Source organism: Lolium perenne, chromosome 3, assembly GCF_019359855.2.
Source record: "Lolium perenne isolate Kyuss_39 chromosome 3, Kyuss_2.0, whole genome shotgun sequence".
In the NCBI taxonomy this organism is placed as follows: Eukaryota; Viridiplantae; Streptophyta; class Magnoliopsida; order Poales; family Poaceae; genus Lolium; species Lolium perenne.
Genome location: NC_067246.2, coordinates 60,095,629 through 60,112,817, shown reverse-complemented (window position 1 = coordinate 60,112,817; position 17,189 = coordinate 60,095,629). Strand labels below are relative to the sequence as shown.

The 17,189-nt window shown below is 46.7% G+C and overlaps 2 long non-coding RNA genes and 1 pseudogene across 2 annotated transcripts; 2 read left to right on the top strand and 1 right to left on the bottom strand.

Moving 5' to 3' along the window:
* Window positions 1-1,749: 1,749 nt before the first annotated feature.
* On the bottom strand, window positions 1,750-3,730 carry LOC127341131 (UDP-glycosyltransferase 73C5-like; annotated as a pseudogene).
* Window positions 3,731-6,296: 2,566 nt separating this feature from the next.
* LOC127338135 (uncharacterized) lies at window positions 6,297-6,871 on the top strand. The gene is made up of 2 exons (XR_007874208.2): window positions 6,297-6,519; window positions 6,654-6,871. It is a non-coding gene; the product is annotated as an uncharacterized lncRNA (long non-coding RNA).
* A 9,068-nt stretch (window positions 6,872-15,939) lies between these two features.
* LOC139837526 (uncharacterized) lies at window positions 15,940-16,779 on the top strand. The gene is made up of 3 exons (XR_011754018.1): window positions 15,940-16,073; window positions 16,177-16,287; window positions 16,405-16,779. It is a non-coding gene; the product is annotated as an uncharacterized lncRNA (long non-coding RNA).
* The last annotated feature ends 410 nt before the right edge of the window (window positions 16,780-17,189 follow it).

Sequence of the window (17,189 nt, the reverse complement as noted above, 5' to 3'; positions counted from 1 at the left end):
AGTATTTCAGCTAGTGCCAGTTAAGGGCAGAATTCTAAGCATTCTGCAGTTTAAAGCAGTTGCAATCCAATGTATTCAGTTTTAATGCAGTTGCAATCCACCGTATGCATTTTTAAAGCAGCTTATAATTACATCCATGGATGAACAATCTCTTTCTCTCGTATATTCTCTTGTTTGAACTTCTGATTGTGACAAATGGGTGAATTGCAACTTGGCTCCTCTACGGGTCTGCTGAATGTAATAAGTGGAGTTGAATTTTGAATTGAGTTTTCTAACCTGTATTATCTGGGCCTAGTGCACGTGTGAGGATCCTATTAGCCATTTAGCTTTTAAAGCTATGGTTTGCCTTTCGCTTCAGTTTTACCTGCAAATGTCATATACAGCTTTGCACATTTGTTAGTTGGAAGCATAAACCTCCTGGCCATGTCAATTTTCTTGGATTTATTTCTTTATCGGTATGTCTATGTTGCACAAAGGTTTCATCTTTGTATGTACTTTGTTTTTTTGTAGCTGTGCCAATTTAGGTACTTGCTTGCCATATTTCCTGTAGCTAAAATTGATTTAGCTTTACATGAATTTGCTGCATAGACATAGGTTTAGGTTAGTGCAAAACCACATGCTGGATGATGCTGATCCAGTGACTTTTTACTATACCATGTTCTTTCGTTGCAAATATATGTGCTGGCAGCTTATTCAGTTCGTCTCCGATGAACTATCAGCTAACCATGCCATTAGTTGCTGCCTCAACTCTCAAAACTGAAAATTTCCCATAGCACAACTGAATTCTGAACTTTAGTGCGTGAAATTCAGAATTACCTTGGTTGTCTATTATCTCTTCCATGTGTATTTTTCCTATCCATTTTACTATTTTCCCTATCAAAATGAATGTGCTCATCAACAGTTATTAATTATTTTTTACTTTATCTTTTAGTTTTCAATTTCTTTGATCTTTATCTTCATGGGAATTCTTGGTTGAGAAGCAATTTACTGAAGAAAAAAGAAGCATCAAAAGCGAAAAACCAGTTCTGAACTGGGTGTAGATGCCCCCGATTGAATAAAAATATTAAAAAAGTAGTAAACAAATTCAAAAAATCTGAATTTTTGGACAATGAACATAAACAAGTGTCCTAACTGCACACCAAAAATCTCCGAGAAAAGGCATATGTATTGGTTAGTGCAAAAAAAAAGACAAAATGCGGTGTTGTTTGGAACATATAGATTTGTTTCTTACATCACTCTGATTTGTCTTTTTTGCACAGACCACTACATATGTCTTTTTCCAGAGATTTTTGGTGTGAAGATAGAACACTTGTTCATGTTCATTGTCCAAAAATTTCATATTTTTTTGAATTGTTTTGCTATTTTTTCCGAATTTTTATTAAACAAGGAGCATCTATACCCGGGTTCAGAAATGTCTTGTCCCATCAAAAGCATCAAACAAAAGTGCATCCAGAGAAGAGGTGCTCTGAAGTCTTTCTGTTATGGTGTAATAATATAAAAAAGAGTCATTTGAATTTTTGAAAATATATGTTCAATAAAGCTCTGAATTTTGGTGTTCCACTTAGTTTATTCTTCCCCAATCAATGCCATAATCCCAGTATACTTAGTCAGAAGTTGCAACTTGAACTGAACATGTATGAATCTGTTTGTATTGCTGTTCTGGTTGGTAAGTGAGAAGTTACTACCTATAGTGTCAAATTGTGAACTCAGCGCACCAATAACTGGATTTACATCCATTAGTGAAAGGGATTGAGTGTATGGCTGGAGAAATTCTTCTGGGGATTAATTCGACTACAAGCGAACAAGGCCTGATTTGCAAGAAGCTATGCAGCTAAGGACTGTACTGACAATGCATTGTCTGCTTCGATCTTGTCGCCGTTGTTGCTTACGAGCTCTGCCATCGAGCTTGTGAGGCTTCTCTTCCTCGACAGCTCCGACACGTAGCAGATCATGTCCGTCAGGTCAGAGTACGACGACCCGCCTTCCTCCATGGCCGCTCTCGCCTCGGCGGCGAGCTTCTTGGCCCTGTGCCTCCTGGCCGCCCCCTGTGGCCCGTCGTCCATCAGCTCGGCGATCACTTTCTCCACGTCGCCACTCGCCACCTGAACGCCCTCGGTCTCCTTGGGGACGTACATGGCGGGCACCTTGACGCCGGACCTGACGCCGACGCCGAGCACATCTACGAGCAGCCGCTCGCTGGAGAACTGGTCGGCGAAGCTGGGCCACGTCAGTGCCGGCACGCCGTAGGAGATGGCTTCCAGCGCTGCGTTCCAGCCGCAGTGCGTGAGGAAGCCGCCCACTGCCGGGTGCAAGAGGATGGTCACCTGCGGCGCCCACCCGCGCACCAGGAGGCCCCTGTCCTTGACGCGCTCCTCGAACCCTTCGTCGTCGAGCAGCGTTCTCACGGCGGCGTCGGCCTTGGCCTCCTTGATGGCCCACACGAACGGCCGCCCTGAATTCTCGAGTCCTCGTGCGAGCTCAGCGAGCTGCTTCGCCGGCAGCCGCGCGATGCTGCCGAAGCTGATGTACAACACGGACGCCGGCGGCCGGGCGTCGAGCCACGAGACGATATGGCCGGGCGTCGAGCCACGAGACGATATGGCCGGCGTCGACGTCGGCGCGGTTGCCGCGGCCGGCCTTGGCGTCGTCGTCAATGGTCAGGGAGGCGCATGTAGGCCCGACTGCCCACGTCATCCGGCCGAGCGCCGCGGCGTACGCGTCGACGAAAACGTCCTCGACGCCACGGAACGTGTTGATCAGCAGGCCGTCGGAGGTGGCCTCGGCGTCGATCACGTCGCGCTGCTCCTTCTCGACGCCTGGGTACTGGAAGAAGCCCCGGAAGGTGGCCTTGTTCCCGACGGCGCGCACCGGGAAGTCCGGCACCTCGAACGTCGCCAACTCGTCGTCGCCGACGCGGTCGTACACGCCGTGCGCGGACAGATTGTGCACGGCGAGGAGATAGTACGCGGAGGGGCAGTGCATCACAATCCTTGGGATGCCGAAAAGTTCACACACCCCCGCCGTCCACGGGTTGCACGCGTCGGCGATGAGGCAGTCCGGCCGGCGGGGTAGCGCCCGGACGTACTCCTCCAGCGGCTCGGTCATCTTCCAGAGGGCGTGGAAGAAGCTGATAGGGTCCTTGGCGACCTGGTCCATGGCCTCCAGTCCCTCCGGGAGCCCGAGCTGCGGGCCGGGGAACGGCAGCTCGGCGAGCTCGACAGCGAGGCCGGCCCTGTTGGCAGACTCCACGGCGGCCTTGTTGCGCGCGGCGTTGACGGGCGTGGTGACGATAGTGACCCGCGGCCCGCGCGCGGCGAGGATGCGCGCCAGGTCCACCATGGGGATGATGTGGCCCTGCGCCACCAGCGGCACCAGCAAGAAGTGTAGCTCCGTCGACGCCGCCATCTCTTCCCCCGCCGTGATCGAGCGCTACGTTCTGATGAACAATGGCAGCAAGCTAGCAACGGTGATCGAGCTGGTGAGCGTGGCGGGTACGGCACGACAAATGTCGAGGCTATGAGGCTGATATATGGATCTACGACAGGCTACGGATGTGTACATTTTGATCGTTGGATAAAATTCAGAGGAAGGACTGAGGAGGTGGCGAGTAAGTATCAACTCGTTATCTGCGGGAAGAGGACAACGTTGGTGATAAGAGGCGTGGGGTTACATATTCGAGATCGACATGTGAGTGCAAGTTACGGCACATCCCTTTCGACAACACATTAGAGCAGTACAATAAATTTTAGTCAGCTGACTATAAGTATTAGAATAATATATTCTTGCCTAGTTGAAGGAGAGAGAGATGGAGATAGAAGAGGAGTGCGTTCTCATATAAGAGTCAGCTCTAGCACGTGCTTTTAGGCATTTTATGAGACTAGTCACAATGGGGAGTATCATATAGTAGTATCATGCATTTGATACTAGTGTGTGATATTATCTTCACAATGCATAGTACTACCTCCGTTTCAAGGAATAAGACGCACGCGTATTCCAAGATGAACTTTGGCCATAAAAAATTGAGCAACAAATTCTTGATTATATTATATGTAATTAGTATCGTTGGATTCGCATTGAAAATCACTTGTTAATGATATTAATTTCATACAAATAATTTTTATCTATTTAAAGTAATTCTTGGTCAAACAAAAAGCTCGTAAAACAAGGACGCCTTATTCCTTGAAACGGAGGTAGTATCATGTAAGTATCATAGGTTAATTATATTTAGTGATTTGTAGAATCTCAATGCAAAAGTATGTACAAGATTGGTTTGACATTAATTTTTCTAGTTTTACGTGCTATGATACAGTATCTATCTATGATACTACTATCATCTCTTTCTTCATTTATTGATGTGACACATCAGCTTTTTGCATGCATGTGATGCATGATACTAGCTATGATACTCCTATTGTGGGTAGTCTCAAAGTGAAAGGTGAACCATGCATTAATAAAGTAGCACATTTTTATAGCTCACTATTTATATATTGCTCTAAGTTAGCTATAGATGACATGATATATCTTATAGCCAGCACCTGGCTATACTATTGAACTTACTCTTACACGGCCAGAGCGAGCGGATCAGAACTGTGCCGGTAAAAAAATGCTTCTAGAAGCAAGCAATCCGGCTCGATTTTTCTTTCCGAATCACTATTCATACGCATACTCAGACAAATACATAGACTCGTCCTAATGTATGTATGCACACGATATGTTTACGAGCACCCCTTCGCTAAGTGTATCACCCAACAGATTGAGGATCTTTTTGGGTGACGTTATTGGTGAAAAACAAAATGCTTTTGTGCATGGCCGTTTGATTACACATAACGTGTTAATTGCTTATGAGAGTGTCCATGCAAAAGGAAGAAGAAAGGTAAAAATTACTTTTGTGCGTTGTATCCAAAAAAGTAGCTAGTTTAGCGCGGGGGCGCAAAATAATGCTCCAACAGGCGCTCTATCCGGTGCTGTAAAATACAGGTTGGGGCAAAAGCGCTATATCGTGCGCTATATCTATCGCGCCGGAAAGAGCGCGCGGTATAACGTCGCGCGCAGAAACAACTACGGATTTTTACAGCTCCAAGATACAGCGCTGGATAGTGCTTCTGCTGGAGGTGAATATGTCCTCGCGCGCAAAATATGGATAGAGCGCGCTACAAAGCGTTTTTACAGCGCCAAGATTTAGCGCGGCTGTTGGAGATGGTCTTAAGCTCGACATGATGAAAGCCTATGACCGTGTAGAACGACATTATCTGGAGGCTATAATGTTGAGGTTTGGCTTTACTGACCAATTAATTATAAAGTGTGTTTCGTCCGTAAGATACACTGTTCGTGTCAATGGAGAACTCTTGCTGTATTTTACTCCTTCGCGAGGCCTACGTCAAGGGGATGCTATTTCCCCTATTTATTTCTATTTTGCGCTGAAGGATTCACTGCTTTGCTAAATCACTTTGGTGATAATTGGGTGGACAGAGGAATTAGGGTGAGTTTCAGTCTCCTTGGATTAATCACCTCCTACTCACAGATGATAGTCTCATTTTTATGAGTGCAAAACTGGAAAGTGGTAAGAGGCTAACTGAGATTCTGAGGATCTATGGGGAGTGTTCGGGACAATGTGTCAACAGAGAAAAAAGTTCAGTATATTTCAGTCCCAATACATCTCGGGGTCATATGCTGTGAACTAGCTCCATCAGGTGTACTAATGTACTAAGAAGCACATGAGCCATCCGATGATGCACAAAGGATCCATACTGATGCGGGTGGACTACTTCCCAGTAGGTTGGACATTTTGTAAGAGCTTCCCTTACGAAACTTTTCCACACAACGTGCCATTTGCTCAACATCCCAGCAGTAGTGTTCGGCTGCCCTTTGTTTTTCATTTTCATCCACAAAAAAACTTAATTTAGCCCGAAACTGTTCATTTGCAGTCTAAAAAGAAGTCATCTCGTCTGCAACCACGGCAGCTTAGCAACAGAAATCCTTGTAGTCACCTCCATTTTGTAAATCCAAATTATGTGGATGGAGCCTCTTCGTCCAGTTCGAATTTTTCTTCCGATCCGTGTGTATAGACACTGGTGGAAAAACAGGCTTCGGGTGAGCCCCATAAGTCGCGATGCTGCAGGATCCGCGACAAATGGTACCTTTAGTCGCGGTTCGGGAGGAGAACCGCGACCAAAGGCCTGGGCCCAGGGCGCTCGGTGGCCAGCCGGTGCACGTGGGGGGTCTTTAGTCGCGGTTGGCCAGGCCAACCGCGACTAAAATGCCCGAAGGCCTTTAGTGGCGGTTGGCCAGGCCAACCGGGACTAAAGCCCCTCCCCTATATATACCCATCCAGCAGCCAACACTTAGCCATTTGGTGCCATTCTCTTCACAAGCTTCACAAGTGGGTGTTAGGTTTGATTTTGGTTCCTCTTATGCACATAAGGTGTTTGATGAAATGCCCCAAGAGCATGAAACAAACATGATATGAAGTGTTGGAGCCACACTTGAGCTTTCTCATTTATTTTTTCCTCCTCGATCGCGGTTAGCAACTTGAACCTTTGATGTGTCGTTGATAAAATGTGCATTAGTTCATTGTTTAATTTATATTGTTTGTAGCTAGTTAGTTTAACAAATGCATGATGGTTAATTATATATTTTATATTATAATAATGCAGATGAATCGACAATGGATGTACGGTAACCGACTCTCCGGCGAGTTCAGTGCGGGTTTGAAAGATTTCCTCGTAGTGGCTAATGCGAACAAGCAGGAGGGTTTTGTTATCTGTCCATGTGTTAAATGTAAGAATCAGAAGGGTTACTCTTCCTCAAGAGATGTTCACATGCACCTGCTTCGGCACGGATTCATGCCAAGCTATAATTGTTGGACCAAGCATGGAGAAAGAGGGGTTATAATGGAAGAAGATGAAGAAGGGGATGATTTCATCGATGAAAGCTATCTTGCTCATTTCGGTGATACTTTCATGGAGGATGCTGAAGGTGAAGGGGACGATGAAGGGGAAGGTGAAGAAGAGGCACGTGATGATCCCGTTGATGATCTTGGTCGGACCATTGCTGATGCACGGAGACGCTGCGAAACTGAAAAAGAGAGGGAGAATTTGGATCGCATGTTAGAGGATCACAGAAGGCGCTGTACCGGATGCGATGATGGTCTGAAAAAGCTGGGCTGCACACTGGATTTGCTGAGATGGAAGGCACAGGCAGGTGTAGCTGACTCGGCATTTGAAAACTTGCTGAAAATGTTGAAGAATATGTTTCCAAAGAATAACGAGTTGCCCGCCACTACGTACGAAGCAAAGAAGGTTGTCTGCCCTCTAGGTTTAGAGGTTCCGAAGATACATGCATGCATCAACGATCGCATCCTCTACCGCGGTGAATACGAGAATTTGAATGAATGCCCGTATGCACCGCATTGCGTTATAAGATCGAGGCGATGACCCCGGTGACGATGTTGAGGGAGATAAACCCATGAAGAGGGTTCCCGCCAAGGTGATGTGGTATGCTCCTATAATACCACGGTTGAAACGTCTGTTCAGGAACAAAGAGCATGCCAAGTTGTTGCGATGGCACAAAGAGGACCGTAAGTCGGACGGGGAGTTGAGACACCCCGCAGATGGAACGCAATGGAGAAAGATCGACAGAGAGTTCAAAGATTTTGCAGCTGACGCAAGGAACATAAGATTTGGTCTAAGTACGGATGGCATGAATCCTTTTGGCGAGCGAGCTCCAGCCATAGTACCTGGCCCGTGACTCTATGCATCTACAACCTTCCTCCTTGGTTGTGCATGAAGCGGAAGTTCATTATGATGCCGTGCTCATCCAAGGTCCGAAGCAACCCGGCAACGACATCGATGTGTACCTAAGGCCATTAGTTGATGAACTTTTACAGCTGTGGGGCAGACCTGGTGTCCGTGTGTGGGATGAGCACAAAGAAGAGGAATTTGACCTACGAGCGTTGCTTTTCGTAACCATCAACGATTGGCCTGCTCTTAGTAACCTTTCGGGACTGTCAAATAAGGGATACAATGCATGCACGCACCGCTTACATGAGACTGAAAGTGTACATTTGCCAAATTGTAAGAAGAACGTGTACCTTGGGCATCGTCGATTTCTTCCGAAAGGTCATCCAAGAAGAAAGAAAGGCAAGCATTACAACGGCAAGGCAGATCACCGGCCGAAGCCTGCGGAACACACTGCACCGAGGTATTTGATATGGTCAAGGGTTTGAAAGTCATCTTTGGAAAGGGTCCTGGCGGACAATCAGTTCCGAAGGGAGCTGACGGGCACGTAGCCATGTGGAAGAAGAAATCTATATTCGAGCTAGAATATTGGAAAGTCCTAGAAGTCCGCTCTGCAATCGACGTGATGCACGTTACGAAGAATATTTGCGTGAACATCCTAAGCTTCTTGGGCGTGTATGGGAAGTCAAATGATACAAAGGAAGCACGGCGCAGACCAGCAAAGTTTGAAAGACCCCGATGACCAGCATCCGGAACGGTTTCAAGGTCGTGCAGCTACGCTCGACCAAAGAAGAGAAGGTCATCTTTTTTGAATGCCCGAGCAGTATGAAGGTCCCGTCAGATTCTCGTCCAATATAAAGGGAATAATAAACATGGCGGAGAAAAAGTTCCAAAACCTGAAGTCTCACGACCGCCACGTGATTATGACGCAATTGCTTCCGATTGCTTTGAGGGGGCTCTGCCGGAAAATGTTCGAGTAGCCATTGTGAAGCTATGTGCATTCCTCAATGCAATCTCTCGAAGGTAATCAATCCAGAAGTTCTACCACGGTTACGTAACGATGTGATCCAATGTCTTGTCGCTTTCGAGTTGGTGTTCCCGCCATCCTTCTTCAATATTATGACGCACCTCCTGGTTCACCTAGTCGATGAGATTTCCATTCTCGGTCCTGTATTTCTACACAATATGTTCCCCTTCGAGAGGTTCATGGGAGTATTAAAGAAATATGTTCGTAACCGTGCTAGGCCGAGAAGGAAGCATCGCCAAGGGCTATGGAAATGAGGAGGTAATTGAGTTTTGTGTTGACTTTGTTCCCGACCTTAAGCCGATTGGTCTTCCTCAATCGCGGCACGAGGGGAGACTAAGTGGAAAAGGCACGATCGGAAGGAAATCAATGATATGTATGGACGGCCATTCTCTGACTGAAGCACACCACACAGTTCTGACCAATTCCAGCTTGGTTGCTCCGTACTTTGAGAAACACAAGAATATTTTACGCTCGGACAACCCCTGGAAGCCCGAATCCTGGATTAGGAAGGCCCACATGGAGACTTTCGGCAGTTGGTTGAGAAAACATTTAATGAGTGACAATAAGGTTGTAGATCAGCTGTACATGTTGGCCAAGACACCATCTTCGACTATAACGACTTTCCAAGGGTACGAGATAAATGGGAATACATTTTACACGATCGCCCAAGATAAAAAGAGCACCAACCAAAACAGTGGTGTCCGCTTTGATGCAGCAACCGAGAATGGGCAAAAGGTCACATATTATGGTTACATAGAGGAGATATGGGAACTTGACTATGGACCCTCCTTTAGGGTCCCTTTGTTCCGGTGCAAATGGTTCAAGCTAACAGCAGGTGGGGTAAAGGTGGACCAGCAATACGGAATGACAATGGTGGATTTCAACAATCTTGGTTATCTTGACGAACCATTCGTCCTAGCGAAAGATGTCGCTCAGGTTTTCTATGTGAAGGACATGAGTAGCAAACCGAGGAAACGGAAAGATAAGAAAATGATCAGTACATCGTTCGATGATCCAAAGCGCCACATTGTTCTTTCAGGGAAAAGAAACATCGTGGGAGTGGAGGACAAGACAGACATGTCAGAAGATTATAATATGTTTGCTGAAATTCCGCCCTTCAAAGTGAACACCGACCCAAGCATTAAGTTAAATGATGAGGATGCTCCATGGATACGGCACAATCGTAAGCAAGCAGGGACACAAGGGAAGAAATGATGTGTAATAATTTATTGTACCAAACTTTGTTGAATGAATCATGTGAATTATATTACCCGTGATGTGTTTGGTGTCCATTTTCGAATGATTCAATTGACTCGAGATAGCACTGATGATACATGAAATTTGGAGTGACTAAGTCATACTCCTGCATACATGAAATTTGGAGTGACTAAGTCATACTCCTGCATACAGGAAATTTGGAGTGACTAAGTCATACTCCTACATACTTGAAATTTGGAGTGATTTAGTCATACTCCTGCCTAGGCGTATAATATGCATACTCGTAGTCTTCATAGCCGCCGCCATTGTACTGGTAGTCGTCGCCTTCTAAGTTGCCGGCGTCGTCGTCGCTGCTGTCGTCGCTGACGTCGGGCGGCGCTCGTGGCTCGAATCGAGGGTAGCGCGGGCGGGGATATCGCCGGCCGTGATGTAGTCCATGACGCTCTGCAGAGTCCGGCCGTACCACCATAGCCGACGGCCGGCCTCGTGGAAGTTTCCGGGAGGCGGACCGTCCTCCTCATACTGGCGAGCGCCCTCTCACGCCGATTGATGAAGAAGGCGTCCCAAGTATGCTGGTTATCGGGATGCCGGCGGGGATTCATCCGCTGCTCGGCGTGAGGTCGAGGTAGTAGTGGTTCGTGATGGCCGCCGGCGCGCAGTACCACGAGGACGGGAGGGACCGGCACGCCGCCGGCGCTTAGGCTCCGGCCGGCGAGGACGCGGTAGCCGGAGGGCAAGGGTAGTTCGAGGCGCAAAGCTCCTCCACCTGCTGGTAGGTTAGAGTGGGTGCGGTGGAAGCCATGAGAGAGTGATGAGAGATTGTAGAGATGTGATGCTGGCCAAGCCGGGCTACCTATATGTAGTGACAAATGGCGGGAAAAATGGGAGCGGGAAGACAGGAGGCGGGAAGAAAGAGGCGGGGAGAAAGTGGCGGGAAGAAATTGGCGGGAAAAAATTGGCGGGAAGAAAGAGGCCGGAAGAAATTGTCGTGATACTATTGGTGGGAAGAAAGAGGCGGGAAGACAGGGAAGAAATGGCGGGAAGACGAGGAGGGAAGAGGGGGTCGGCGGAAAGAGGCGGGAAGAGGGGGCCAACGAACTTTTGAATTGAATTAGTTTTATTTTTTTGAATTTTTGATAATTTGTATTTTTAAGATTTTTGAATTGAATTAGTTTTATTTTTCTGAATTTTTTGATATATTATTTGTATTTTTAAGATTTTGAATTGCATTAGTTTTTTTTTCTGATTTTTTTGATATATTATTTGTATTTTTAAAATTTTGAATTGAATTAGTTTTATTTTTCTGATTTTTTGATATATTATATGTATTTTTAACATTTTGAAATGAATTAGTTTTATTTTTCTGAATTTTTTGATATATTATTTGTATTATTAACATTTTGAATTGAATTAGTTTTATTTTTCTGATTTTTTTGGTATATTATTTGTATTTTCAACATTTTGAATTGAATTAGTTCTATTTTTCTGAATTTTTTGATATATTATTTGTATTTTTAACATTTAGAAATAAATTAGTTTTATTTTTCTGAATTTTTTGATATATTATTTGTATTATTAATATTTTGGAATAAATTAGTTTTATTTTCCTGAATTTTTTGATATATTTTTTGTATTTTTAAGAATTTTGAAAATGATAAGTATTATGAAAAAGACCTTTAGTCGCGGTTGGCCTCGCCAACCGCGACTAAAGGGTATTTCCATGAAATCTCGAAACCGCCGAAAAATGAGCTTTAGTCGCGGTTGGGCTCACCAACCGCGACTAAAGGCTACTTTAGTCGCGGTTGGTGACCCCAACCGCGACTAAAGCTCAATGCCTATAAAACGAGCGCGCCGCGCGCCGGTTCACTTCATCTTCTTCCTCTCGAACGCCGACAGTTGCGCCGATCGACTCCTCCCGCTGCCGCCGCGCGCCGTCGACTCCACGCGCCGCCGAACGTCTGCGCCCTCCTACCGCCGCCGCTCCTCTCGTCGCTGCGTCTGCGCGCGTCGGCCCCTCCTCCGTGTACGTCAACCGCCAGCCCCGGCCCGCGTACGTACACGTCGTCTCCACGCCGCGCGCCTCCTCTCCTCTGCCGCGCTACACTCCACAACGCCGCGCGCTGGCGGCGGCCGCCGAGGCGCGCACACCACACGCGCCGCCGCCGTCACGCGCACACCTTTCGCCGACGCGCGGGCGCACACACAAGACACGGGATCGAGCGCACAGAGAGAGGGAGAGAGAAGGAAAAAGGACGCCGCCAGTTTTTTTTTTGAGTTTTTTGTCTTTTTAATTTTAACTACTTAATTAATTAACCAAAACTTTGGAATGTTATTAAGTAAAAATAAAAATATAATACTTTGGAATGTTAACTGAAAAATTGACTTAATAAAAAATCTCTCTCTTTTTTTACTTAACAAAAAATTAACTTAACTAAAATTTTGACTTAATAAAATTAAAACTTAACATATTATGACTTAACTAAAATTTTGACTTAATATGACTTAAAATTTTGACTTAATATGACTTAAAATTTTGAGACTTAAAAGAAGACTTAAAATTTGAGACTTAAAAATTTCAGACTTAAAATTTTAGAGTTAAAATTTAAGACTTAAAATTAACTAAATAATTGAGACTTAAAAGTTTGAGCCTTAAAAAACTAAAAGAAGACTTAAAATTTCAGACTTATAAATTTCAGACTTAAAATTTGAGACTTAAAATAGCTAGGGCGGGGGCGCGCGCCACACACGCACACATGCAATAGCTAGGGCGGCGCCCGCCGGCGCCCGGCCTCCAATCTCTCCCGACGCACACACGCGCTCTTCCGCGACACCCTCTCTCCCACCCCTTCCAGCTCGCCGGCCCCCTCCTTTTGGCACCGCCCTTTCGCCACCGCCACCGCCCCCTTCGCACTTAATTAATTTGTTTTGACTACATGTTTTCGTGGATCGACATATGGCGGACGATAGAGCTGACCCGATTCTGGACAACTATGATCCGGACGCTGAAGACCATATGTTCGGCATCATAAAAGGCGATATTCCATATGTGCCGACCGGAGAAGAAGAAGATGATATCTCTTCTTATCTGAACCTTGAGGGTGAAGATGAAGGGCATGGTCAGCAAGATGGTGCCGAAGAAACGTCGATAAACGACGATCTTCGCTTGGAAGTAGCAACCACCTCCGCGCCGAGGTATATATATATATGTACATATTGAGCGTCTGATTTGAATAAATGTGTGTGTACTAACGCGCGCGACTCTCTTTCTTATTTTAGCCCTCGGCCGGATCGTCGAAAAAATCGAGTACGTCGTCAAAGCGTGGCGCAACCAAGACGATGAAAGCAGGAGAAACATGCACCATCGATGTTGTCGATGAAGCAACCGGCAGGCCGCCTGGAGCCCAGCAAGAACGCCACCAAGTTTGTCAGCCAATGCGGAGCCGTTGTTAGAGACAACGTCTCGATCACCCGCCAGAGTGGAATGAGCCAAAGAAGGCACGTGTTGGTTTCACTTTTGTCGATAAGAGAGAAAAAAAAGATTGCTTCAACAAGCTTATGGAACATTTCGTTCTACCTCCGGAATACCGCAAATACGATGAGGAGGGTAACAAGATTGCGGAAAACAAGGAGAGGCGCAAGCTAGTCAAACAGTTCGCTCTTTCTAGGATGGCCAACGCATTCCGGAAATACAAGCAAAATCTAGCCCATGACTTTGTCAACCAGGGCAAGACTCCGGATTTCATAGGACAATATGAGAAACTGCAACATGATTGGCCAGAATTTGTGAAGCAAAAGAAATCGGAGCAGTTCCTTGAACTATCGAGAAAAAATAAGGAAAATGCGGCCAAGAAGGAGTACAATCATAAAATGGGGCCAGGAGGGTATCGCTTTTGGCAGCCTAAGTGGGAGAAGATGGAGAACGAGCTGAGGGCGCGAGGAATCCGTCCAGTGTACGGAGGGATGGGACCCAAGGGCCAAAAGCTGGTGGTACGGGCATGGGGGATCGCTGAACCCGGAGACAGGGGAGTGTGTTTATCAGGGCAAAATAATTACACCCACCCAAAAGCTTATTGAGGCAATGAGGGAGGCTCAAGAGGGGAGGATCAGGTTCAACAGAGAGAACGACGCCCTGACAAAAGCCCTCGGGAATCCTGAACACGGAGGACGTATACGAGGCATGGGGCCCATTCCGTGGAAAATAGGGTTCCCCCGGAACGATGACCCGTACGGTTACAGAAGCCGTAAGAGAAAGATGGATCGGGATGCAGATGTTGTGGCGAAGTTGGTAACTGAAATGGATGTGATGAAGAAAACCGTGAGTGTACTAGTCGCCGAAAGAGATGCAGCTCGGGCGCAGCATGTCGAAGATCATCCAATGGATCTCGGAAGCCAGCGAGAGAAGAAGCAGCGTGGCTTCCACGGAGGCCTCACCGGCTGGTGCACCGACGATAGAAATTACTGCACCGGAGCCTCCGGTGGTCGAAATTACTGCACCGGAGCCTCCTCGCTACCCCGTGGACGATATAAAGGAGATGAAAGCATGTCATCTGTATTATCCTATCGGGAACATGTCCATGAAGGTAGCCATCGGCAGTGCTTTACCACTGGAGCACTCCACCACAACAACCCCATTCAAGATGGCTATGCTCGTGTGACGGTGGAGGAGATAGTCCAAGGGTTTGAGAACCTGGACATTGACATTGCTACACCTGAAGGGGTGAAAAGACTTGGAGATGTCAAGCGCCAATTCATTCTATGGCAGAAGAAATTTATCAAGTTTCCGGGCGAGGCGCCAACAAGTCCACCCCGTACGGTGGTGGTTGTGGCGGTGGCGGTGACGGTGGCGGTGGCGGTGGCGGTGACGGTGGCGGTGGCGGTGACGGTGGCGGTGGTGCTTCACCTAATACACCTCATTCACGTCAGCCGACGCCGCCCCCCAGTCCTCGTCCGGCGGGTGATCAGACACCGGGACCGCCCCCCAACCCACCTCCGGCGAAGAAGCGACGAAGCAGTCCTGGGTTATTAACCCGGACCCTTACGTACCTAAGAAAACAAAGGTACCGGAGGTATCATCGAAGCCTCTCCCCACGAGGCCTTGGGAAAGTAGTGCCGAGGAAGTCGAGGCGGCGCGGCTGCTGATTTAGAGAAATGGAAGGCGAGCGTCAAGAGGAAAATAGAGGGCGAGCCCAAGCCGGTATATTCGACAAGGAAAAGCAGTGGGCTAAGTCAATTTTTAACACACCGTCCCAAGCAGCGAAGCATCTGCCAGACGAATATTTACGTGAACTTCGTAGGCAAGCACTCGCGTTCAAGAACAGGAAAGAGTTGGCGGAGAAGAAAGCCGTGAAGGACGAGGCCGAGTCAAAATTAGAAAGGGGGAAAGAAGTTGCCCAGCTCGGGGAACAAAGTAAACAATCGATCGCCCCGCTCATAGTGCAAGCCGCCGATCCGGATGCCCCCGATATCATAGCAGCTGCGGCAGCACATGGATTGACCGTAACGAGTGCCGTAGAACAAGCGGCCGAGTTAGGTATCACTCTTCGTGCACCTTTGCTAGGCCTTGATGAGGCGCCAATGAAGGACGTAGTATTTACATATGTGAAGAATGGCCCTCTCGTCGAGCCTCGCGCAGAAGGGGATCTACCTCGACAAATGCTAGGTCTGCTAAATTGGTACAAGGGTTACATAAAACATAAAAACGCCAAAGACTATATCTATGCGGAAGTTAGATATGAGCATCACTTCAAACATTACTGGGTACAAATTCCTCTGAGTGAATTGTTCCAGCTGTTCAATCTGCGCGACCTCGACAAATCTATCATCGCTGCTACGTTCGTAAGTGATTTATTAATTTCTACCCCATCTCGTTCATTGCCTCGCACTGTCCTAACTATCTTGTTGTGTACGCTATTATGCAGAATGAAGAAGCGGGAAATGCGAATAAGGAACATCCATGATGTTGGGTTCATTGACCCACACATCGTTAATTCACATGTGTTAGAACACCACCCCGCCGACGTGGAGGATGACCTGTGGCGGTTTATTAGAAAACAGCAACAGAAAAGTGATATTCTATTTCCTTACCATTTTGGGTGAGTGTTTCTGTCTTGAGCACATTCTCTTTTGTTTACTCCATGCATGGTATGTGGCTAATCGATGAGTTATGCATGACTCGTGCATGTATCGTGTCCGCAGGTTCCACTGGATTCTTATGGTAATTAAAGTTCAGACCTCCTCAGTTCTCGTCCACGACTCTCTGAATATGGATCCGGCGCTTTGGGGCGACATGAGAAAAATGTTGCAAAAGTAATTATTTTCATTCATTTGCGCTCTATATCGATCGGCCTATTTCGTTCATCATTTCCTAATATCAAGTAACTAATTAATAACTCTCTTGCTTATTTAATTTTCTTTGCCTCGTAGGGTTTGGAGACGGTTCGTAGATACCAAGGTCGGTGAATTCAAAAAAGAGCTATCTTTTAAAATGGCAGTGCGGACGACTGGGGATACTCAGCCACCGGGGACCAATCTATGTGGATACTATGTTTGTGAGAGGATCCGGAGATACTGCAATGAGCGGGACCAGACGTGTGAGAACAACATCCTGAGGAATAACCTCCGGAAGACGCTTAGTCCAGAAGCTCGCTTCCGACCACTTCAAGAGGAACTAGCTGGATGGTTGGCGAGGGAAGTCATCGATCCTAGAGGAGAACACTATTACGATGACGTAGAACTTTATATGCACCAGAATTTGTAACTAACTTGTTCAAAATTGTATATGGTCATCCGATATTGAATATATATTGTATATGGTGATCCGATATTGAATATATATTGTATATTCCTCTTGAATTCTTTTTGGTTCTAATTTCAAATTTGTTTGAAATTGTACATTCATATGCATGTATGTATACAGTACCGTAGAATATGTGAAACTCCTTCAAAATTAAAACCCAAAAGAAATAAAACAATACAAATTAAAAAGAAACCAGATTTAGGGGGAGGGGGGCTAAAACCCTAAACCCTGCGGAGGCCTTTAGTCGCGGTTGGCCAGAAGAACCGCGACTAAAGGTCCTCCGCCCTGGCGCTCGCCTGCGGCCCACGTGGACGGGCCTTTAGTCGCGGTTCGTAAGGAACCGCGACTAAAGGGGGGGGCCTTTAGTCGCGCTGCTTTGGTCGCGGTTGGGCCACCGCGACTAATGGCAGTT